The 25452-nt window shown below is 36.2% G+C and overlaps 1 pseudogene across 1 annotated transcript in view; it reads left to right on the top strand.

The window, feature by feature from the left end:
- The first annotated feature begins 533 nt into the window (after positions 1-533).
- The window catches only part of LOC311606584, a 28931-nt pseudogene continuing 4012 nt past the window's right edge, over positions 534-25452 (top strand). The window contains exon 1 of the transcript in view: positions 534-615. The product of the transcript in view is annotated as an uncharacterized misc_RNA (transcript). The remainder of the gene's footprint in view (positions 616-25452) is intronic.

Raw genomic sequence — 25452 nt, forward strand, 5'->3', positions numbered from 1 at the left:
TTACTAATTTAAAAAAATGCCCTATAGGCTTGTTCACTTATAGCTCAACCTTCCTGGGGACACTTTTTAAATTGAAATTCTCTCTTCTCAGAGGACTTCAATTTGTGTGAAATTGACACAGAAATAGTGAGCACACCATCCTTCCATGAATGTACTGTAAGTGGTAAATTCCTTTGCTTCTTTTGTTCTTCAGTGATGAGTGTTAGGAAAACACATGTTACTAGGTGTTCTACTTTTCCTACTAGGTTTTGTCTGAGAAAAGTAATTAGTCATATAAGTTCTTCTTGGAAAAAAAAAGAAAACTTTTGAATTGAAAATGGTTGTAGTACAATGGAATCAAAATATCTCAGATCTAGTAGATTTCTTTGTAACCTCTTTTACTCAATTAATACTACATTTATATCACTTATATTATACAAAAGTAGTGTGAAAAAATACTGAAAAGCTCATATATATACACATATATACAAAATCAAAAATACTATCAGATATTATATGTAAGCAACCTAGTAGGAAAAGCGGAACACCTAGTAATGAGTGTGCTCCTTACACTTGTCACTGAAGAGAAGCAGCAGCAAAGGGATTTACCACTTGTACTACATTCACGGAAGGATGGTGAGGTGGCTAGTTTTGTGCCAACTTCACACAAACTGAAGTCCTCTGAGAAGGAAAATATAATTTTAATATATATAAACTTAGATTGAGATGCATTACTTATTAAGTAAGTTAAAAACTATTGTCTATTGCTGTGTATCAGCAGTATGTTCAAGAGAGAGAGGAGAGAGAAAGAGAGAGAGAGAGACAGACAGACAGACAGACAGACAGAGACAGAGAGACAGAACCAGAGACAGAGAGAGAGAGACAGAAACAGAGACAGAGACAGAGAGACAGAGACAGCGATAGACACAAGAAAGAACATGTGTCTGGGGAAGGAAAAGCGGGTCACCTAAAATGACATTATTAATAGCAGCGGTATAACTGGAAAGAGACTCACCTAACCTCACCATGACATTAATTATCGAAGGCTGCTTAGGAAGCCATAGCATACACTAGGGAACGCTGGGCAATCGGGTAGAGAAACATACAGTCCTTGGAGTGAATTGTTCAGCAGCTATGGGAAGTTTTTAAGTTTTATTTGTGGAATTTATACATCCATCCCTTTCTCTATGAGAGGAGGACTGAGTTGAAGTCAGGATAGTATTAGGCATGGTTCCCTGATAACTAGGCTAACCAATAGAGCTAAAATTCAAAATGTGGTTAGGGGCCATGCCTCAAAGAGTCTGTCCCACATACTTAAGATAGTAATTGAATGTGTGACAGATAGGCCAAGGGTGCTACCAATCATCAGAAGCCTACTATCAGGATGTATCTTAGGAAAACAATATAGCATATTGTTAATTAAATCATAGTCACCGAGTCACCAAGTAACAAACAGCCAATTCATGCATCCCTGGTTACTATGGTGATTTTACAGAGTTTTGGTCACAGATATGATTTGTTAATTTACACAAACAAATCTTATCCTTAAGTATTTCAGGCAGAACTATATGTAATTTTACCCTTGCCTTTATAAGTAAGCCACTAAAGCTCACAGCAGCTGCGCTGATGCTGGAGCATAGGTGAATGCAGCATGAACTGTGCTGCAGCCTAATTTGGAGTTGTTATAGACAGCATTTTGACTATAAAGTGATCATGTAAGAGATACTTTTGCAAACTTTGGGTGTTTTTTAAAACTTAATTTTAGACTTAACTTCTTGACTTTGAGTTATTTGTATTTCTTACTTAAACTTTTTTATTTTTTGATACTTTCATGCATGAGTACCATATTTATATCATTTCCATCCTTCCCTCTCCCCTTCCAACTTCCCCCCCATCTCCCCGACTTCCCAAATTCATGACCTCTTCTAAGCTTTTAGTGTTGCACTTATGTGCATCTGTTCAGGGCTAGTAACTTGGAATTGAATAACCAACCAGGGAGCTCATTCCTGGGGAAAAGTGATCCTTCCACTTTGAGCCACCATTAATTGGTATAACTCTTCATGTAGGTGTGTAAAATTATCCCCAGCCACACTGGTATGTCAACTAATGTTCCCATTATGGAAGCTTTGTCTAGGCCACTGTGTTTCTGAGATTACAGAAGTGAAGCTTCTCTCACATCTAGAAGACACTATGCACCAATGGGTCTCCTGGCCATCTGGTCCTTACCACCTGTCCCTTACTCTTCCATGATTTCCTTTGAGCTGTTGGCATCAGTGTTGCACTGTAGATGTAACAGTTGTGGCCGTGCAACTTATGGTTCATTAGTCTCTGCATTTTGACTAATTTTGGGTCTCTGTCACTCTTAGATAAGGAGTGACAACTACATTAATTTGCAAATATTCACATTAGGCACTGGTCTTTGAGAATTTGTACGTAAAAATACTGAGATAATGAATATTTATATATACTTATCTGAAGACTCCATGAAGTTAGGGCTTAATATTACTGAAAGCAAAATGAATAGTCTTAATAAAGAAATGTAAATGCTCTTGGACTTTTGGTTGCATATTTCTTTGCTTGTGATTTCAAAGTATTCTACTAGCAATATGAACTTCCCCTACATAAAGAAATGCAGTTATACAAGCACCACTTAATGAAGATGGATTATACTGACTGACTTCTATATGGTGAAATATCCCTGCATATCTGAGAGGAAACCTACTTGATCACAGTAGATATTATTTTTGATGTGTTCTTGGACTCAGTTTGCAAATATTTTGTTGAGTATTTTGCATCTATATTCCTGGGAAAATTGGTCTGTGATTCTCTTTCTTTGGTGAATCCTACATCCAAGGATCTTTCATTTTCAGACAATTGCAGTTTGAGTTGTATAAGGAGAAGGACTAATATATTTCCATCCTGCCATCAAGAGGAATCATCAGACCCTTGTAATAATACAGGATGGTAACTTGGAGTTGCAGGAAGTAAGCAGGAAATAAGGTTAAAAGTTAGGAGAGTTAACAGCTTGCCTAGTATTAAGTAAGGCTCAAATTTGCTCTTACAGACTGAAAAAATTAATTAATTGATGGACTAATTAACTTATTAACAGAAAATATATGAAGGTATCATATATTTTCTAAAGTCTAGTTTGAGAAATGACTAATGACCTGAATAGTAGTTCAAACAAACATATTAATAGAAATATACTTTTTAGCTGGATAATAATTTAGCAAGATGTACGGGAAACTCATCAAGGAAAGTATGTTCTGAAAATAAGTGAAATAGAAATAAAAGAAATGCATGATATAATAAATCACATTAGAAAAGCCCAGGGGGAAACATTACCAATAAACTGGATCAAACAAAAGGAAGAATTTTAGAGATTTAGCCCAGGTTGAGGAAAGATTATATTCAAAGATCTATAAAGAAAACATTAAGCAAAACTGCAAGAATTATGGGATGTCATGAAGAGACTAAACCCAAGAATCCATAAAGTACCAGAATGATCTGACTTACATAGTAAATGCATACAATACCCAATGTCTTTAAAGTAGAACATTCTAAAACTTTGGTATAAAACATGGATACTAGTGCCATTTAGGCTCTCCAACAATTTCAATACTTTCTGGTATATTCCTCACCATGGATATGGGGAATCTTGACTAATATACAAATCCTTAAGATAGAATTAACCATTTTTCCAAAGAGGTCTTAAAGACTTCTAGTTTATATTTTTCCTATTTACACTGAAAAATGAAAAACAACATGCAGAAAAGTAAAATAAGCAAATAAATGGAAGAATCTGCAATAGATATGAAAAGAAGAGAGCCTCTCAATATCACATTATAGTCAAAATGCTAGCACTACCTGTTATGGAACTTATCTTTCTGTTAATTTAAACATAACCTTACATAACAAAGACAGCTGCAAGAAGAAAATATTGATTTGTGTATTAAGACAAACTCATCAGTATTATGTGACTTTTTCTTAAGAGATATTAACAAACTTCTATTTACCAATATATAGGTAATTTGTATCAGAAAAAAGACATTGTTCTACAGAGATCATGCTTGGTAAATCAACAAGTTTCTTGGAGTTGCTTACAAGAGCATGGATGAGCAGTTACTTTTGGGAGGATGAATAACTCATCTGAGTTAAAGTCTCATTAAAAAGCCATACCATGGTGTATCAATGACCCAGAAAAGCTGTGCTCATCAAGATTTCTTTCCAACATCTAAGTACCTCTGCTGGACAGAGTCTTCTATGCCAAGAAGTCATTCACTATTTTTATAAGCTTATGGAGGAGTATTATGGATCTTGTAACTATCTAAGTCTTGTCAGCTTCCTAAGCCTTGAAAATTTCTTGAGTGTTATAAGCTTCACTCTTTCATTAAAAGAGAATGTTTCCATTTAGAGAAAAGAGTTACACAATAATCATAACAAAACAACAATTTTCATCAGAAACTCTAAAATTCAGAAATGTGTGTAATAATATAAACTAGGATCCAAGAGTAAATGACTGCCAAAAGATGATTAATGTAGCTACTAAGGTTACCTTTAAATTAACAGAAAGATAATTTCTATAGCAGATAGATCAAAATTAAACAATCCATATGTATTTCATAACACATATACATTTTATACAAGAGAAAGAAGAAAGAAAAGTAGATACAAATATATAACCTTGGGAATGAATATATTTCATCAGAGGAATATATGAACAAATGATAACAGGGATATATTATGTTAGACTCAATAACAGCAAGTTCTTAACTTTAATAAGATGAAAATGAAAAGAACAAATGATATTAAACTAGGGAAATAATAAGAACCTAGAAATTGAAAAATATTATTCAGTAATAACACTAAATATAAATGGGCTTGGCTTTCTAATTAAAAGATGAAGAACAAGCAACTTTTCTTCTACCAGAGAGATACCCCATTGGAAATCATATGCATAGACTGCAGCTGAATGTATAGGAAATGGCAAGCAAGCAGACCCTGAAAACAAATAGTAATAGCTGTACTTATAGATGACACAGAAGACTTGAAACTCAAATAGTATAGAAGATATAGTATGGTCACTACATAATAATAAATGGAACAGCACACCAGTAAAGTATAATGAGAGTAAATATATATATTTAACATTGCTAAACCTTGTTTCACAAATAATTCTTATAAATATGTTAAGTGTAGATGCAAAATTATGGGTCCTTACAATTCTTCATTTTAGTCAGAAATATATGGAACTAGAAACAATCATCCTGAATGAGATAACTCAGACCCAGAAAGACATGTATGGTATATACTTACTTAATAAGTAGATATTAGCCACATAGTACAGGATAGCCACATTATAATACACAGACATAATGAAGCTAAGTAAAACGGAGGACCCTAGGGTGAATGCTTAATTTTCATTCAGAAGGGCAAATAGAATACACACCAGAAGTAGCTGGAGAGAAGGAACAGGATAGGAGCCTACCATAGAGATCCCTGAAAGATCCTACCCAGCAGGGGATAGAATTGGATGCTGAGACTCACAGCCAAACTTTGAGGAGGAGCTCAGAGAGTCTTATGGAAGAGTTGGGGGAATAGAAGGAACTGTAAGGGACAGGAGCTCTACCAGGAAACCAATGGAACCAACAAATCTGGGTTGGGGGTGTGGCATGTGCAGAGTGCTGCAGATACTAATGTACCAACCAGGGACTACACGTGGTGGGGACCTAGGCTCCCTGCTCAGATGTAGTAGATAGGCAGCATAGTCTCCTTTTGGGTCCCATAATATGAGGTGTAGGGGCTTCTTCTGACTAGGACTCTGGTGCCCAACGGTTGATTACTTCACCCTGGCCGGGCCAGCCTTGCCAGACCAGAGAGAAAGAGGATACAGATAGACCAGATGAGACTTGTGTGGCTGAGGTCAGATGTTGGGGGAGGAGGGCTTCCCTTTCTGAAGACTAGAGGAAGGAGGGAGGGGGGCACACAGGAAGGAGGTTGGAACAAAGAAGTGGTGAGGGATGGGTTACAATATGGATGTTAATTGAACAAATTAAAATAATAAATAGAGACTATTACAACTAATAAAAGCATAGAGCTAGATAGATTCACTGTTGCAATCTCTCAGACCTTTAAAGAAGAATTGACACTAATACTCTTCAAATTATTCCATAAAATATAAATATTTTACCAGAAATCTCTTAGATCTGATCATTGTTTTTGGCAAAGTATGAGGATGGAAAATCAACACATAAGATCAGCATTATTTTTAATTGTTAGCATTTATTATTGTTGTTATTAATAATAATAAATATTATTATTAATATCATCTAGGTATAGAATGGGTACAGTGAAAAAGAACCAGAAAAACAACCTGAAGAGAAGACCAATAAATAAAATAGCACAGATACAGCGTCTTCAACAAATGATGTTGAGAATGTTGTATACTCTTATGCAAATAGTTGGAGTAGAATCTAATTGTAACCACATATCAATTTTAATTAAAATTGATCAAAGATGTTTGTATATGCCACAGAAAGTACTAGAAGAAAGAATTTGGAAAATACTTCCAAATATATGCATAAGCAGGGCCTTTCTGAATGGAATTGCAATAGCAGGGCAAAGAGTAAGATTTGACAAATGGAGTGTAATAAATTAAAAAAGCTTTGTCAGTAAAAGAAACAGTTATGAGAGTGAAGAGATAACTCATAGAATAGGGATATCTTTTCCTTGCTAACTATTCATCTGGCAGATGATTAGTGTACAGAACATACAACGAACTCAAGAAATTCAGTCCCATCAAATTATCCTATTATTAATGGAAACATTATAGGACAGAATATTCAAAAGAAAAGGTAAAGATTGTTACTGTACAGATGAAAAATTTCAGTATTCTTAATGGGCATCTTTGCACTCTGATATCCCATAGCTTCAGAATTTTTTTATTAATTTATTTATATTACATCTCAATTGTTATCCCATCCCTTGTTTCCTCCTGTTCCTCCCTCCCTCCAGCTTTCACCCTATTCCCCTTCCCTATGTCTGTGACTGAGGGGGACCTCTTCCCCCTCTATATAATCATAGGGTATCAAGTCTCTAGTTGATAGCCTGCTATCCTTCCTCTGAGTGCCACCAGGCCTCCCCATCCAGGAGACGTGGTCAAATATGGGGCATGAGAGTTCGTGTGAAAGTCAGTCTCCATTCAACTGTGGAGAACGTCCTGTCCTTTGGCTAGATCTGGGTAGGAGTTCGAGGTTTACTGCATGTATTATCCTTTGCTGGTGCCATAGTTTGAGCAGGACCCCTGGGCCCAGATCCGCCCTTCATAACGTTCTTCTTGTAGGTTTCTAGGACCTTCTGGATCCTTCTGTTTCCCCATTCTCCCATACTTTCAGAATTTTAAGACCTAGTCTAGCTGAATCCTGAATGCAGACTGTACTGTATGTCTACGTTTCTTTACCACAGCATGGTTTATGGCTTCTTTTTCTGGTTGGGCAAAAAGAAATTGCAGTAAAATAACAACAATCATGAGGCATTGAGATTTGCCTCTGGCCATTCATGAGTCTCCAGTGCCACTACATGCTATGAGACCCCTTTCTACAAGCCAATGGAAGCTGGCTGTGATGGGCGTGTTCTCTTCATGCTCTACACATCATATTCTCTGTGTGTCTGATGAGCCGGGATGTGAAATATTCAGGAAATTATAGCCTGTCTGAAAGAACGCCCTTTTCCCTTTGTCTTGTCACAAATCTGTGGCATCTCATTTCTCTCTACTAAAAGTTCTGCTATTATGTTCCTTTTTATTACTACAATATCATTCATGACTGAAGCACTTACATGTATATGTATTGTTAAGTGCTAATGGCAGTGGCAACTTTCTAGACTTCAGTGAATGAGCTTGTAAAAAGAGGGTTAATTTTCTTTACAACTAAGCGCATTATTGCTTTTGCACAGCGTTTCCTCAGATTTTTGTCCATTTTCTTATGCTGTTCCTTTTCTCAGTGATTTTCCGGAGGAAGATGGGGGTTTGTAGACATGGTTTTTAATTCATCCTTCTAAGCTTAAGGAAATCAGTCGCTGTCGTCATTCAACAAGACAAAGTAAAGATGCTACATTAATGTTCAGGTTCAACTGTGAGGAAGTGTACAGGGCAGTAGCTAGTGACTGAGCCACTTCATGTAACACTTTATTCTGTCTCTGAGATATATGTTCTCATTTAATTTTATTTTGGAGAGTAACTCTCTCACAAATTAAACTCTACCGTTCCAAACCCATGTCTTTGCCCTGACACACAAATGATCACAACACCTCCCTAGTGACAGAGAAATGCTTTCCATCATGGTGATCATTACCTTGATCTGCTAAGGTCAAGGCACATCTGTGCTCAGATACAGACTTTCATAATCTGCTTCATATGAGTTACTTTGCATTCTACTTATTGTGTGATGTGTTATGTGCTATGGTTATGATGGTCACAATATATAAACCCACTTAGAATCATGTGCTTCATTTATTGCTTGCGTTTGCATAAATGTAAGTTAAGGTTTTACCTTTATATGCAGTAAAAATTAGCTACTGTGTTCTTTAGTATTTGCTGGGTTACGTTTTTCCGTTTTCACAGCTTGCTCATATATTGGATAAAAATTTTGGGTGATCTAAATGATAACTATATGGGTTTTTCATTTGAAAATCTAATATAAAATGTTTACAATGAGATAAACAAAAAATATGGCTGTTTAAATTTGTTACTTATTCTTCTGAGGTAGGTTTAGACAAGAGCTTATCTTCACAGATATGTTAAGATTGATGATTGATTATTTAATAAAAGTAACAGTAGTACTTATATATTTGCTGTATTATAAAAACATTGAAGCTTTTTATCGTAAAAACCAACTATTACAGTCTTATTTTCCTATTTACTATCTTCATAGTACTTGTTTTCTCTGTCAAAAGAATATTGATATAACAATAAATGTTATCTGCTTAAAATGCAGGAAATAAATTCCCTTAAAAAGACTAAACCTAGCCACACTTCTTTTACTCAGATTTTTGTATATTTTATAGATGTATTGAATAAAGATAGGGGATGTCCACAGGATCTTCACTCGCACAAGCCCACTTCCCTATTAATAACCAGTCTTCTAGATATTTGTACACTTAACTGACAAGTGATGATTGTATGTATTATGGGATATAATGTGAATGTTTGATACATGTGTAGCATGTGGTGGGAGGAAATTCAGATAAATAGCACATATTACTTCACATGACCTCTATTTATTGTGGTTAATACATTTAAAATATATAAATATTCCTCAAGGAATTTTTCAGCATACCACATTGCAGTATAATGAGTAGCACAGCCCATTCTTCTTATTAGTACAAATTTTGTTATCTTTCTCTTATGTTCCTCTCCCTGTGGTCTGGTAACCAGCTTTCCCTTACGTTCTTTGGTTCTGTAGATTCTATACACATATAAAAATGTATTAGAATTTTTATGTGGCTAGGTCATTTCAAAGCAGTTTTGTTGCACAATCTTCATCCTGTTATACATGGCAGTTTCCTTTTGAAGGCTGGATAGTATTCTGTTGCATTATTATATATATAATAATATATATGCAAAATTTATATACTTTCATATATACACACTATACATCTCAGTCTTGTGTGTGTGTGTGCGCGCGCACACACACACACACACACACACACACACACACACACACACACACACAGAGTTTCATTTCAGTTGCAGTACTCATATACCCTGACAAAAAGGATATTGGATGAGGAAGAAAAATGTCCTTTGACTTACAGGTCCAAGTACAAGTCAGTCATTCTTTCTGGCAGGTTCTCAGCTAGTCACATCACATCCACAGCCAAGAGCAGAGAGAAGTGAGTGCACTCATGCTTCCTGCTTGCTTCTGCTCAGCTAGCTTTCTCTACTCCTGAACTTCTATAAAAGCCACCACAATGTAGCATACATGTTTGCTACAATTTTCTAGCTTATTTATCTTTGATGACTTTGCTACTTCCATTAACTTGACTATTGTGGATAAAGCTGCAGTGTGCATGGAAAATCATATGTCTCTTGAAAGTACTAATTTCAGCTCTTTTGTGCATGCCCCAAAGTGGACTCATGAGATACCATGGTAATTATACTCTTAATGTTTATATAAGAATAATAATTTTCCAACATACCTGATTTTATCATATAATTGCACAAGAATTGTTCCCTCTTCCTCCCGTTTCTTTTTATTATAATACTCATCTTTTTTCTCTTTCATGATACCGCTTTAACAGGCATGAAATGAAAGCTCATTTTTATTTTCAGTTCATATTTGATTGACAGTTAGTGGTATTAAGAAGTTTTCAGACATCTACTGACCAAGTGTAGATCTTCTTTATGAAGGTGAGAAACATCTATTTAGGCCCTGGTCTACTTTAATAGAGTTATTTGTCTTTTCAGATCTGGTATTTTTATTTCCTTCTATATTATAATATAATACTTTTGTACAGTCTTGTCTCCAGTATGCAGTTTGCAAATACTTTTTTTCTATTTTGTAGGTCTCTTATTGTATTGTTTAGTGTGCAGAAGGTTTATAGTTTCATATGATTCTCCTGGTCTATTCTCCTGTTGTTTCCTGTGATCCTGGAATTATTCCCAAACTAGGTTCTCTTATAGCAGTTGTATAACTTCTCATCTCATATTTAAATTTTTAATTTATTTTGCTTCAATTTTATACTTGGTGATTCTAAGGAAAATTCAATAATAGATTTTGGCAGTGTTTAATATAGCATATAACTGCCCTTCCACATGATCACAGCTTAGTGGAAAATTCCTGATTGTTCTCCAAGTAAACTCAAACAGGACCTCCAAGTAAACTCAGTGAGTTTTCTCTAGCCAGGAATGAGTAATCCTAACATTTAGGAAGGTAGAAGCGCATGGGTCTCTGTGAGTTTGAGACCAGCCTGGTCTATGATGTGAGTCCAGGACAGCCAAGGCTACACACAGAAACGCTGCCTCAGGGAAAAAAAAAGGTTCTGTTTTGTGCTATTATTGTCTTAAGTTTATTTGTTACATAACATAGTATGGGAAAATGTCAATCAAAATAAATTTAGAATATTAAATCTAAAATAGAGAAATCAGAACATATAATCATACTCTAAATTCTGTAACTCCAGAGATGGACAAAATTAAAGCAATGAGACCTAAAACCCTAGATGTGCTTCATATATAAATTAGAGCCTAACTACATCAGTGAATTGTTCCTACATAGGAGTTCAGTTAGACTAAATGCCTTGTGATAGGACGTCCTTCTTTTCTAGTGAGGTTCAGCATCCAAACTGAAGCACCCATTTGCCAACTTAAACTACTTCCAGTTGCTATATATTTAAATATAGTAACGTTTTTGTCTGAGAATTTCATACATGCATTAAAGCATTTTGAATTTTACTAGTGATTTAGAAAGGAAGAATTCAAAGCTATACTTTTTATTAGTTGTTTATGAAAGTGATATAGATACTAATATAAAATAGTATCATAAAATTTTAGATGATGATCAAAATAGAGAAACACAATCATAGCACAGAAAGAGGTATTTGGAATGCCCTGGGACCAGACCACATCGAGCTCTGAGGACTTGAAGGGAGGGCATGAGGTGAGAATGACTCTTGCACAGAATGTAGGTCTCAGGTTCCTCACAAGCAATCAGCAAGTCTCAGATAAGGTGAAGTTTGAACAACTGCCTTTGGTAGGTTCTTAAGAGAGTGTGGTGCCTGTGGTTCACTGTAGGATTCCTATACACCTTGAGAGAAGCATTTTCAAAACTTCCTAAGATCTTAGCACAGTTGTACATAACACGTACAGAGACAATGAGGGGAGATGGAAAAGGATGAAGTTCAGCAAATAGTTATTTCAAGCTCTTCATGTCTTTAACTAGAAGATAAAATTATGGAAAATCTAAATATTAGATGTCAATGGTTTCAAAATTATTTTAATAAATTTTAATAAAAACTAGTTTCATTTCCAAATTATTCTTCATGACTATTTTTAGTGATGACTTTTAAGGTACTTGATTGCGCAAGCCGGTGGACAAAAAGTCTTCTACAATTCTTAAAGAATTCGTATGGCTAAACTTATATCTAAATATCTTAATATACCTTCTTAAAGAATGATAAATGAAATCCAATTTCCAGTGAGCTTATAAATAAATTTCCAATCAAGTTGAACTTTTTACATTGTTTTAAAACAAAAATAACACCAGACTTGCAAAATGTGTATGCATGCCTAGATGTTTTAGTCTCAGCAGTTAACCTAGACACTCTAAAAGGGCAGGGAAGCCACAGCCATTATCAAATACCTAAGAGATGAATCCTGGTGCCCTCCAGAGTCCCTCTCACTTGTGCCTTCCTGTTATTCCTGGTCATAACTGATTACACCTGCTGGCTCCTTCTACAATTTCTGAGATGAGCAGTGGCATTCCTTTTATCTCCTGACAAAATGACGTGTTCCACAACTGGCTACTCACAAGTTCTGGGTACTTGGGAAGCACCAGTAGACATGCCAATGAGGTTGCCTTCCTGAGACAGACTGGACTGTAGGCAGCCATCTTCAGGCAGTGGCACCTGGGACTCACTGTCTTAGAAATGTTTGCTTGAGAATCTCTAAAATGATTCACAATTCCTAATAAAAATTATTACTCTGGTAATATTTATCCCTAATATGTAAAACCAATTACGCATATTTTTCCTAGAAGCCTCTGACAATTAAAGTAATTATTTAATTGGGATGTTCATAAACTTGTCTCTGTAAAATGTATGCCAAAGACAAAAAACTTCTGGAGATCACTTTGCGTGCATATTTTTATCTTTCTAAGTCTAGTTCTTTCCACAGACATGGCTTCACTTAACTACTCACTATTTATAAAACTGTGAAGAGTGATGATGGGAAGAGCAAAAATATGGTTCTATCTTTAATCACAGCCAATTAAGGAAAATGCATGGATTAATAGGATACAGGACAGCAGTGTGGTTGGAACTCGGTGGTTCTCACCTTCTTGGCTTAACAACCCTAAGGTTCTTTTATTCTCTAATGTAACCCACGGGCACAGGAATTAGTCAGAGCTTACATGGATGCCCAGATTATAGCCTATGGATTTTGGAGCAACTAAGTTTCAACTAGGTGCCTAATTCATAGCAGAATAATAGGGAAAATGAGAACAGTGCACTGATTTTTCCAGCTAAACGTATTTAGCACAGAACACATAGTTAGTGATGAGTGTATAAATGAATTAGAACAAGTTTTCTAATAAAAGAAACTGCGAAGTCAGTGCATGAAAACATTAGTTATGCAAGGAATGTCTGAAGCTTTGCTAATAACATTTGCATAGGCTACAAAAAATAAATATCATTCCAGCGAAGATATTTTGGCATATACTATAAAGTTATATCCTTTTGTCTTTTGGTTCACAAATTGCCTGATTGGTGGAAGGTGAAGACAAAGGCCAGAGAATTTAAATAATGTGTGTTTTCTGTAGCAAATAAGTGTACTGTTTTTTAATGCAATCCATGGATCTGAGCAGTTGTTAGCTTTTCTTTCTTTTCTTTTCTCCTTCTACCTCTTGGGACTATCTTCATCTACTCAGTTTATTCACGATCACATAGATGTTTATTTGCTGTTTCTTTTGAGCATTTTGATTATAATGTAACTCTGGGATCATCCTCACCTCTTCTCAGGGGAATATGAGTGATGGAGCTGCCTCACTTTTGAACTCCTCCAGTCAAGCCATCCTTCCCAAGTTCCACACAACATAATGCCAACACTCCATAAAACTCTAAAAGAAATCTACACCATTGAGAGAGACACCATTGAGCCACAGAGAGTCTCAGCAACATGCTTTTCACTCAGTCCCATTTTGATAATTTATAGACAGTCATAGACATCCATATCTGCTGATTTCAGAAAGTCATTATCATGCACTTTCTTCTTATAGTAATATGAATTGGGGCTTTTTGGTTATCTTTTCTTGGTTTCATAACATTCTTCTTAATATGCCTAAAGACAAGGTGTTAGAATCAGTGCAGCCTTTTTGCCTTCTCCCACAGCAGCCCCCACATGTAGAGTTCCCCAAAAAATTCTGACAGCAGTGAGGCAGGGATTTGAGGAGTATATTATGCAAATACTGCCACCCAGCAGCATAGAAGAATAGATTCCTGCTACTGAACATGCCGTACAATTACCTTTGAAAGGCTCATTGTATATATCTGTGTGCGTCACAAGTCAGTCTAAAGAAAAAATAATTACTTAAGTCTTAATTGTTGCAAGTTTTTATATTTTTTTTTCATAAAAGTGCTGTTGCTGAAGCATTGGCATGCCTTTGAAATATGACCTATTATTCTTGTTCAGCTGGTGGCTTGTTGCTTTCAGAAAAAAAGAGTTTCACCTTGTACGCATTTTGAATGTAACATGCTGAGTCTTATTGAAGCATGGATGGGGACTGCAGTTATTTGGTGGGAGATATTGAAATGGCATAAGAGAAAGGCTAGACAATTAGTACAGTCCAGTCTTCATAGAGAGTCGACTTTGAAGAGAGAGCTCTTCATTTCTGGCTTTGTTTGGTCTTTTTCTCCTTTTTCTGGAGCTATGAGGAAAGAATAACATCTTCAAACTGAACTGCTTCTTTCTAGAGGTCATGCTGTTTTCATTCTTTCTTTCTTATTTTTTCAGTGCTTAATGCTTTAACCTCTAGCTCTTGAGGTTACTTCTTTTTCTTAATACTGTTTTTTTATTTTTTTTACATTGACATTTATTTTTAATTTTTAAAATATTTTTAATTTTTTTACATATACTTTTATATTATTATACACATGTAAAATAACTACATACAGCAAGAAGAACCATGATACAATCAGGAATTATATTAATGTTACACTCATAGTGTTTTGGCTATTTGTATTTCACAATCTTGAAGAAAACATTTTCCTATCTTAGTGACCCTAAAATTCTGAATATAAATCAATATCTATCATATCTCATCTTTATTAACTTAAAACATCTATCTAGACCTAAAAATCTTAACCCCTAAACAACTAAGCTTAATTGTAAACCTAAACTATTTGTTCAGCCTCACCAGAGATTTGAGAAGGAATAAAATTAATTTCCTGAGTAAAGAGGAAGTGCAGGTTAGCAGCTTCAAGATTGAAGAAAAAAATAGTTTGCTGCCTGAACCCATAACACTCTATAACATTGGAGCATCATCTTCAGCCTTATGATCCAACATATCTGATATATATATATGGAACTATTGAGCGCTTACTTTACCTATATCCAAGCTTGCCTATTTTTTGTCAGTAGTCAAAATTAGGACATTTTACCCAGTGGCTTGTTTGCCATGTTTGAAGCCATCTTCACAAGGAGGTTCTTTGATATTCATCATTTCTTTCGGGCAGGCTGGATGTTGCCAGAAATTAACCTGTCTTGTTGTCAAAGGACCCTTAAAACAATAAAAAAAAATATCTTTAAATGTCGTATTCTGTAGGACTCCGGGGTTTTTGAAGACCTTACCTACCTATTCTACCTTATCCCTTATCTGTCTATAGAGGCATACCTATCCATTACATGTAGGATGTATATTCTTGTAATATAAATAGACTAGTAATTAACATGACTGTGATTTGATCAATTGACGATTAACTTGTCTAACTTACTCATCCTAAACAGCCTGCAATAGCACTTTCACATTATTGGAGGTAATTCTTGTATTCTACTTGAGTGGTATGGGTACAATACCTCATACTAGAGTAGAAATATATATATATATATTGTGTGTGAAGAATAATCTTAAATTTGAATTCTATACCAATGTATCAAAATTAAACTTATTTTGCATCAATATGCAAATTTCTATACCAATGAATCAAAAATAACTCTGTGAGCACAAATAAGGCCTTAAGTTGAGAAGTTAACTCAATAATCTACTTTTTGTCCTATCATCACTATGTTGTTCTATATTCCTCCTTCTTTCTTTTCAGCCCCTACCTCCAAACCTAAGAAAGAACGAAAAAGGAAAAGAGAAACATCTCTGAGTCCAGCCTCTTTTTCTTTCTGGATAAGACTAATAGTAACTTATAACCAACTCCCAATGAAAATAAACATCAATAGCCCAAGAAATCAACCAAAACCTACCCAACCTCCCCTTAAGGGAAACGGGGCATCATTCCCTTAGGCTTTCTTCTGGCTGATTCGGGATAAATAATACCTTTGTAGGGCCCAAATAAAATTGGGGAAATGGTTAAACAGGCTAGATTCATATGTGGTCCAGTTTCTAAATGTTGAGAAATTCCAGAGTTAATTAGAGTCCTATGTGTGACAGTTTGAAATGCTGGACCAATTGGGAACACGAAGTTTTCTTCGAAGCTATCTTGGGAACTGTTTTCTTGATATGAGATGATAGTAATAAAATGCATCAACCACATTTATTTTCAATTTTCTGTTTTTTAATCATACCTCACATATGAACTTATATATAGTTCATTTCTGCTTCTTTCGTGAAGCTATTTGCATGGTCCAATGCCATTAAAATTTCCAGCAACCGTTTTTACTGGGTCTTAACTCCAGACTCTTTGTGCCTCTAGAAAATACCTTCTATATGATAACACACCGAGGGAAAGCATCTTAAAGCAGAAATGGTAATCTTAAAACTCCCAGGTTACAGTCCATCCAGAAGGAAGTTAGAAACTCCCAGGCCATCGTGCATCACTGAGGGACATTAGAATGTCCCAGGTCACAACCCGTCATTGCGGGAAGTTAGGGCAGGAACTTAAGGTATCAATCTAGAGGCAGGAACTGACGCAGAGGCCAAGAAGGAGTGCTGTCTACTAGCTTGCTTCCAGACTTACTTTCCTTTCCTATTCAGGCCAAGCCTATATACTTAGGGATGGTGCAACCCGCAGTGGCCTTGGCCCTCCTACATCAATTTGCGATTATGGAATGTGCTGTAGATACCCCCGATGGTTAATATTATGATGGAGTTAATTCATTAGCTAAAAGCACTCTTCCCTGGGGGGGGGGGGGCGAGGTTGAAGTGGAAGTTTCTGGGTTTTATGAAGATTCAGCTGTGTCATGTGAGCGTGTTTTTTGTTTTGGTCCCAAGTGTGGGAGTGTTTTTCCACTGCTGAAGGCAGACTTGTGATCTTTGTTAGCTGAAAACAGACTTGTGAGAGAGCACGTAATGTTTTCTTGGCAGCTGTTTTGTTAGAGGGGCATGGTGTTTGCCAGCTGAAAAACATCTTTGTGTGGACTCTGAGGAGGGAAAAATAGAAGCCCGTGGACAATGAGACAACAATTTTGCGTTGCTAAGCTTAGCAACAGTTCACATCACGTCACTGTTTTTTTTTTTCTACACTTTGCTTTGCAGAGACAAATGCTCCACAGAACTTCTCATAGCGCTCCAACTGGGTTTATCCCTTTCCACTGACTCGCGCAATTTCGGTGGAGTCTGACTGTTTCTGCTGGATTGTGCCACTGCTGCTGGTTTACACTGCTGTTTGGTGTTTGATGTTTGACTGATCTACTGGTATGTTGATGATCAAGACTGTACTTACCCCAAGGAACTATGTCTAAAGAAGCTCATAACCTCTTTTCCTACAAAACTTCCCCTCCCACCCCCACCCCCCACGTAAGGTTCGTGGGTCAGAAAGTAGGTAGAATCATTTAACAGCCCTTTAAAGAGTAGGTTTTTATATTTTTGGTTGTGAGCCTAGCCTTTAACGGCTGAGCCATCTCTGGGGCTGGAGAGATGGCTCAGAGATTAAGAGCACTGGCTGTTTTTCCAGAGGTCCTGAGTTCAATTCCCAGCAACCACATGGTGGCTCACAACCTGGTGCCCTCTTCTGGTGTACAGGTGTACATGCAGGCAAAACATTGTATACATAATAAATAAATATTTAAAAAAATAAAAATTTAAAAAAGTAAAAAGGAGGTTTTTGAAAATTCTAAGCTTACGGAGGGGTGCCAAGTTAACAATCAAAATTAGGCATCATAGATGGCTTCTAACTTGGAGAACTGGGTTCAAGTTCCAATTTACAGTTCACTAGAGATAATTTTAAAAATCAACTTAGCCAGGCATGGTGGCTATACATAGAAACTCTGTCTCAATTTGTTCACGCAGTGTGTGTGTGTGTGTGTGTGTGTGTGTGTGTGTGTGTGTGTGTGTGTGTGTGATATCACAGGATGACTTTTAGAAGTCAGTTCTTACCTTTACTTTGAAGCAAGGGCTCTCAAGTGTGCTGCTTGTGCTGGAATGCTGCATCCTTCAGGCTAGCTGGCTCAGGAGCTTCCACGATTTTTGAAAATTTGTTTGTTCCTGCCTCTTATCTTGCCATAGGACTCTTAGGTTACAGATGGGTGCTAACATACCTAACATTTTAAAAGTGGTTTCTAGGATGGGATTTGGACTTTTTAGCCTGAACATCAAGTACTTTTTCCTATTAAGCTTTCTTCATGTGCCCAGGTCTTAGAGCTATTGCAATTTTATTATGAAAAAAAATACTATTCATGTGATAGAATAAAGTATTTCACAGTTATATTAGTAGTTTTGTGTGAAAATAGCATTCATTCAGAACTTATTAAATCTTCACTTTTGATGATCTTTTGTTATTTTTAAATAAAAATAAAATGTGCACTAGGAATGGTTTATATTCTAACTGGAAAATTTGAAATAGGTTTAAATAGGACTGGTTTCCTCCGTTTACATTTCTGGAAATTACACTAATTAAAAATGTTAAAATTAATAACAAATGTGGCATACTTAGATCAGAGATGAAACATATAATTTATGCTATATGTTGAATTCAGATACTGACATTAGCTTGGACTACTTCAAAATATGGCCTTATTTATGTGTGGGTCTATTTTTAAAAATTTTTTATTAATTTATTCTTGTTACATCTCAATGGTTATCCCATCCCTTGTATCCTCCCATTCCTCCCTCCCTCCCATTTTTTCCTCATTCCCCTCCCCTATGACTGTGACTGAGGGGGACCTCCTCCCCCTGTATATGCTCATAGGGTATCAAGTCTCTTCTTGGTGACCTGCTGTCCTTCCTCTGAGTGCCACTAGGGTCTATTAAAGATATAAGTAGCAATGAGTAGGTTTTACTAGAACAGTGGAAGGCCCTGATTCAATATGTAACTGCTGTTTGTATGTCCTTGAGAATACATACACACATACACATAGAACCTTTGTATAGCCATAACACACATCACATTGAAAGGATTTGTCTATAAGTCATGGAAGAACAAAGTGGTCAGCAAACCAGTCAAAGCTATGAAATTGATATTAGATTTTTATAACATAGAGTAATGACTGCATAATTTCACGTGAATATTCCTTATAAGACAACATTCATTGAACACACACACACACACACACACACACCCATATATAAACACTGGGGTGACTGACCTGAACCTTGAATGTTGCATTGACGCCTTCTGACACCAGGGTTTCCAATACCATTGAAATCTGATGTTAATAGAGCCTTTTACCTTTATCAAACTGGGAGCTTCACCTTCTCAAAATGCAGTTGTCATGGAAACAGCAGTTCCAGGAGTTTTGTTTTCAGAAGGTATCGAAAACCTCCATGCCAATATAATCACACAGGGAAGCATATTAACATATGCAGTTCAGCTCTATTTTTAAACTGGAGGAGGAGAAGAAAAGGGTGCAATAATACTTCCATTAAACCCTCCAGGGGCCCTGTGTAACCTTTGTGCCATGCCTGACTCTTATTTATACTCACCTTTGTTCCAGAAACTGATTCAGGCAGCCCAAGCCCTTGCAATTCTTACCAGACAATTAAACAGAGATATACAACATGTGTGAACTTTCTGTACCCACACCCTCTGTAAATGTGTCTTTTTGTTGCATCCAAGTATTAGAGGAGTTTTCTTTGAAGGTGGTAGCTATATTATTTCTTTATCGTTATTTTGGATGATATGATGATAAAGCTAGTTGTCAATTTTTCTTTGTTTTGTTTTGTTTTTTCCTAGACAGGGCTTTTCTGTGTAATAGCCTTGGCTGTCCTGGACTCACTTTGTAAAGACCAGGCTGGTCTCGAACTCACAGAGATCCACCTGCTTCTGTTTCACCAAGTGCTGGGATTATAGGCATGTGCCACCACACCCAGCTTGTTTGTGATCTCTTAATTAAGCTTTCCACCTGACTACATTTTTATTATAAAGATAATAGTAAGCTTTCAAACTGCACCTTTTAGACCATCACTGTTGATACATCCTTGAACATCCAGATCACAAGTTTTGAATAACTAATCGCTGAGGAGCTGTCATTATATATATATATATATAATGGAAATGCAACCGTAAAGAACAGAATTAATATCTGATCCTCAAGATGACCTGGAGAGGCTGGTGAGAGAGTTAATCACAAGGACCTGTAGAAACCATGTGGAAAAACTACAGAGTTGCTAACCGTTGTTTCCAGCACTGGGAAATAGAAACAGGCCATTCCCCAGAAGTTGATGGCTTATAGGCCAGGAAGAGACGGGAATCAAACAGCAAAGGTTGATGGTGCCTAAAGAGTATAACTCCCAGGTTTATTCTCTGGCTTATACATGAAAATGCATATATGTGCATCCCACCCCACCCCCAACACACCCAAATGCACCTGCTTACACTAGTGTATATATTCGAGGATGCACACAGAAATGACCTTGGATTATTTCATCTAAAAGACATATTGTGATGAGGAGAAGTGATAATATATTGTAATAATGGCTGCTACTATGACCTGATATTTATTTTTAAAAGCCTAACAAACAAGGGTCAGCAGTAAAAATAGGTACTTTTCATGGTTCCTTTCACGGACTGCTAATGAGGGACCACTCAAAGCTTTAATTTATTCCTCTCTTGAAAGGTGATAATACATCTCTCACATAATGTTTTGAAAGTTAGTGCGGATGCATAATAAGTACATTGTTAATTTTCAGCAAATAGCTCTATTTACCTTCCAATGAGACACTGGGTTACTTGAGGTCAGCAACCCTTATTTATATGTGCATCTCCAAGTCCCAGCACAGAATCTTGACAATCATAGAGATTTGGTATGTGTTAAATGACTGCCTAGGGAAATTCAAGTGATGACATCAAACCGTAGTTTCTCCCTAGCAGTGTAATTGACCAGGTACTGGCACAGAGCCCAACTTTGTTCTGGGGTTGTGTTCAAAACTTTTTCCTTATAGCTAGAAATAATGAGGAAACTTTTCTTGTTCACTGTTTTCTATGAAGCTTTAAAGATATGGGGCTTGGTTCTACCTACAACTGTTGTTTCACGCTCAAGGGTACACCAGGGCCTCAGAAAGTGAAAGTGAGAGAAATAAGAAATAACAATAGGATATATAAAATGAGAAAACATGTTATACCTGCATCCACTCATCCATGAGGGTAAGAGATGACACAACTCTATTTGGGATGGTGAATATATTTAAGTAGGACTTTTAAAAAAAAAGGCTTTTGTTACTTTAAAAAAGAAAACAGATGACCTCTTGCTTTCCTAGTAGCCCATGGAAGTGCATCTAGTGCTGTTTTCATGTAGAATACTGAAAATCTCCATTCCAAGAGATCATGGCCTCATCGACATATGAAACTAATTCTACGTGGGAAATAAACATTAAAGAATGTGATACTTTCATTTCCGAGTTGCGATGATTCCCTAGTCTGAGAAGACCATCTGGCATCTTTGTTGAAAGTTTGGAATTCAGATATAGAACAAGGAATGTTGTCCTCCAACCATGCACTGAACCAACCATGGCTATCTGTGCACAGGGCACCTTAGGTATCTGCAATGGTGGAGCCATTGTCTCATTTTCCCATGTTAGGTGAATGTAGAGTTCTACTACTTGTAACTAGAAACATAATTTTAAAAAGAAAAGGCAGACATAATGGCCCATGCTTTTAATTCCAGCATTCTGAAGGTAGAGGCAGATTGATCTCTGTGAGTTTGAGGCCAGCTTGGTCTAAAAAGCAAATCCAGGCAGTGCTATTACACAGAGAAACCTTGTCTCAAAAAAAAAAAAAAATCAAAGGAAAAGAAGAAGAAAGAATGAAAGAAAAGAAAGAAAGAAAGAGACTGTATTGGAGTATGATCACAGTGCAGCTGTGGTTTGAGATTCTGTTATAAATTTAATGGAACTTATTATATATTTGTTAATGAAATTCAGATACAATGTCACCTTCTTATAGTAAAAGTCATTAGAGAAACAAGGCATGTCTGGTAGTAAGTAGTTAGGTCAGAATGAAGCCTAGTACTAATTCCACATTTATCTTTTGATTGCTATTTGCCTTATCTCTCAGTGAGGAATGTTAGTAATTGCTAGGAGGTATCGGAATCCAGTTCCAGGAACTGAGAACTGAGTTATTGGTGCTGTTGTAACCTCTGGCCTTCTTGGATGCCTGCAACAAAGATGGTTGCATCTTATGCCTTTTGGCATTTGCCTTCTTGGAGAGATAAATATGTAATTTCTGCAAAACTAAAACAAAGTAAAAAAACAAAACAAAATATTTTCCCCAGTAGATAAAAGCTCAAGTTGAAATGAAAGAGTTCAGATTGCGGAACGTTTGCTGTGAGTTTTGTTTTTGTAACTATTTTCCACAAAAGTCATCATGAGTACTAACATAGCAGAAGCATGAGAATGAATTTAGCCCTTGAGTACTTTCTTTTAGGCCAGCCTTCTCTGGTATTCAGTAGATCCTGGAGTATATATGCCAAAACTTTCCCTTGAATAAATTAGCACATAAGATATACTGGCCAAGCAGTTCTTGAATTCTAGCAATGTGGCTTATTTTTCTATATTTAAGTAGAAATTTGCTGAGCCCTGACGATACTTCTTCTATCACTCATGAAATCCACATTTTGAGCTTAATCCGGAAAGCGTGTCTCAGAACACAAATGTGTCTCTGGGAAAGTGGTCAAAACATGCATTGTACTTCAGAATAGTAGTTGTTGGCCAAGCCAACACAGATGGTTGCTCTCCAGGCCACTCTAGAGATCAAATGGAATTGAAATGTTCCGCAACATTTCCAAATGAGAAGGGCCAAAAACACATGGCCCCTTAGAAAAGAGAAAATATTTTCTTCATTAGCAAGTGGACAGATCCAAGCTTTTCTCCCTAGCTATATTTAGTCCTCCTCTGAAAAATCACAGAGAAAGCCTATTTTGTACACAAACACCACTTTCCAATGTCCCTTTTAACTAGAATATATCTGGAAAACAAAGAAATATTAAGACACCACCCATAGTATTTCAAGACAAGTAAGAAAAAGTTTTGAAGGGGAAGCAGCTGGAAGCAAGCTGCCCAACTACATATAACTCCAGTCTTACTTAGTGCTAGATTCAAGCAATGGCTAAGTGAACAGAAGATAAGCACTGACTATTTAACTGTAGCTTCCTATTAACAGCTAGCTAAGTGTTGCTACATCCCCTGAAGTGCAATGTTAAATGAACAATGTCACAGCCCACTGGATCATAGTAGCAAGTGTATGTTGTATAAGAGTCAGCATGGCTCAATAAAATTCTACATTTGGCTGATGACTGATTCCAGAAAAAAACAGATACAATGGTATTGATTAAAAGACAAACATGACTTTTTACCTTTAAGTACAGCTACCATGTCATAAAAGACCAAAAATTGTACAAGTTCAAACACTGATGGCTAGAGATGTGGTTCAGTGTTACTGCATTTGTTTATAATTTATGCCACCCTAAGTCTGATCCCTAGCAGAACAACAACAGCAATGACAACAACTATAAATGAATAAATATGAATATGGAGTTTATTATAACTGTGGATCTATAAACAAACATATCCAAAGGTATAGGTATCAATCTGATATTATCCTTCAGGACTGAGGGAGAAGGTACAGACTAGAAGCATTAAAATTCCGTAACTGGAAAAGAACTGTCCTTAAATTGCCAAGGGTTGTCGGTATATCTGGGTATATGCTAAAACTTGTGCATAGCATACATATTAAATGGAATGAGTAGCCCTTCACAAAAGAGAATATCCAAATAGCCAAGCTCAATCACAAAATGGGCCGGGGCTTTACCCTGCTGGCTATCAAAGAAGGACAAATCTAATCCATGCTGCCATGCTAACACATGCCTACCAGACTGGCTAAAAGGAAACAACAACAAAATGAAATAAAGTAGAAAATTCCAAGTGTTGACAGGCCTGTAAAACATGAAAGTCATGTCCTGTTGGGGAAGTTCAACAGAAGTACAGCACCTTAGACACCCACCTTAGTCTACCAACATGAATATGGGCATCATCTAAGATACCTCTAGATGTGTAGCTAATTAGAAATGTGTGAACACATTCAGTAAAAGAAATAGAATCTTTCCAAAACAGCATTTAAAGTAAACCTACCAATTTTTCAAAGCTCTGTTAATAATAAAACTGCTAAAATAATTACTTTGTATTCACTCAAGGGAACATGGAGAAGAGAATTGTTTACAGTTGTTCATGACAATATAAACTTCACAAGCTTAATGCTGAACGGAAACAAACACAAAAATGACAGTGTGTTATTTCATAAATGCAAACTGTAAAACTCAGCAAAGCCAATCTAGCCCATTAGAAATCACAGTACCTTTCCTTTGGGGAGTTAAAGAGAAATATGCACTGGGAATGAAGCAGGCTGGGGGATTCTATTAATATTCTGTTATATTTAATGTGCTTGCAGATGATGACTGTGTTCAATTTATAAAATTCATTAATCATACTTACATTCACTTTTAAGTATTTCAATGGAAAGTTTAAAGAAAATAAAACTGTTTTCCCATGTGTCAAGTTAAAAGCCAAGGACCTTTAAGTTGCCTGTTTAAAGGATGAAACTATGTATAGAACACACTAAATTATTAATAATGACTGTTAGGAATTATATCATGACTATTTTTATTTCTTTTTTGTGCATTAAGCAAAAATAGCTACAAAAAGGAAAGTATTTTCAGCTGAAACTTCTTTTGATATTGTTAAATTACACCTACCTATCTATCTGGTTTTGGTCATGGGAATATAAGAGATTCCTAGAGACCAAAATTATGATCGTTCCGTGCGTTTATCATCCAAACCTATATTTCAGATATTGCTAGTAGAAAGAAAGCAGCAAATGAAAGAACATAAGAATAAATGTAATTGAGCTCTTCTGTGGGCCCATTAGCAATGACATATTTGTATGGGAATTGAAGTGCAGCTGCCTGATGTTACCATTAGCAATGTTAAAGCTGCTATTTCTACACAATAACAGAAACTCATATGCATGTTAGATGTATATAACTTAATGATTTTATATGTCTGCAAAAGAGTGATGTCATCAACAAACTCAAGACACATGCATCACGTGTGTGTGCTTGGTTGTTTGTACCCACAACTGTTGATATGACAACATGTTTTAAGGTAT

This window comes from Acomys minous (assembly GCF_964271855.1).
Source record: "Acomys minous genome assembly, chromosome: 1".
Classification (NCBI taxonomy): domain Eukaryota; kingdom Metazoa; phylum Chordata; class Mammalia; order Rodentia; family Muridae; genus Acomys; species Acomys minous.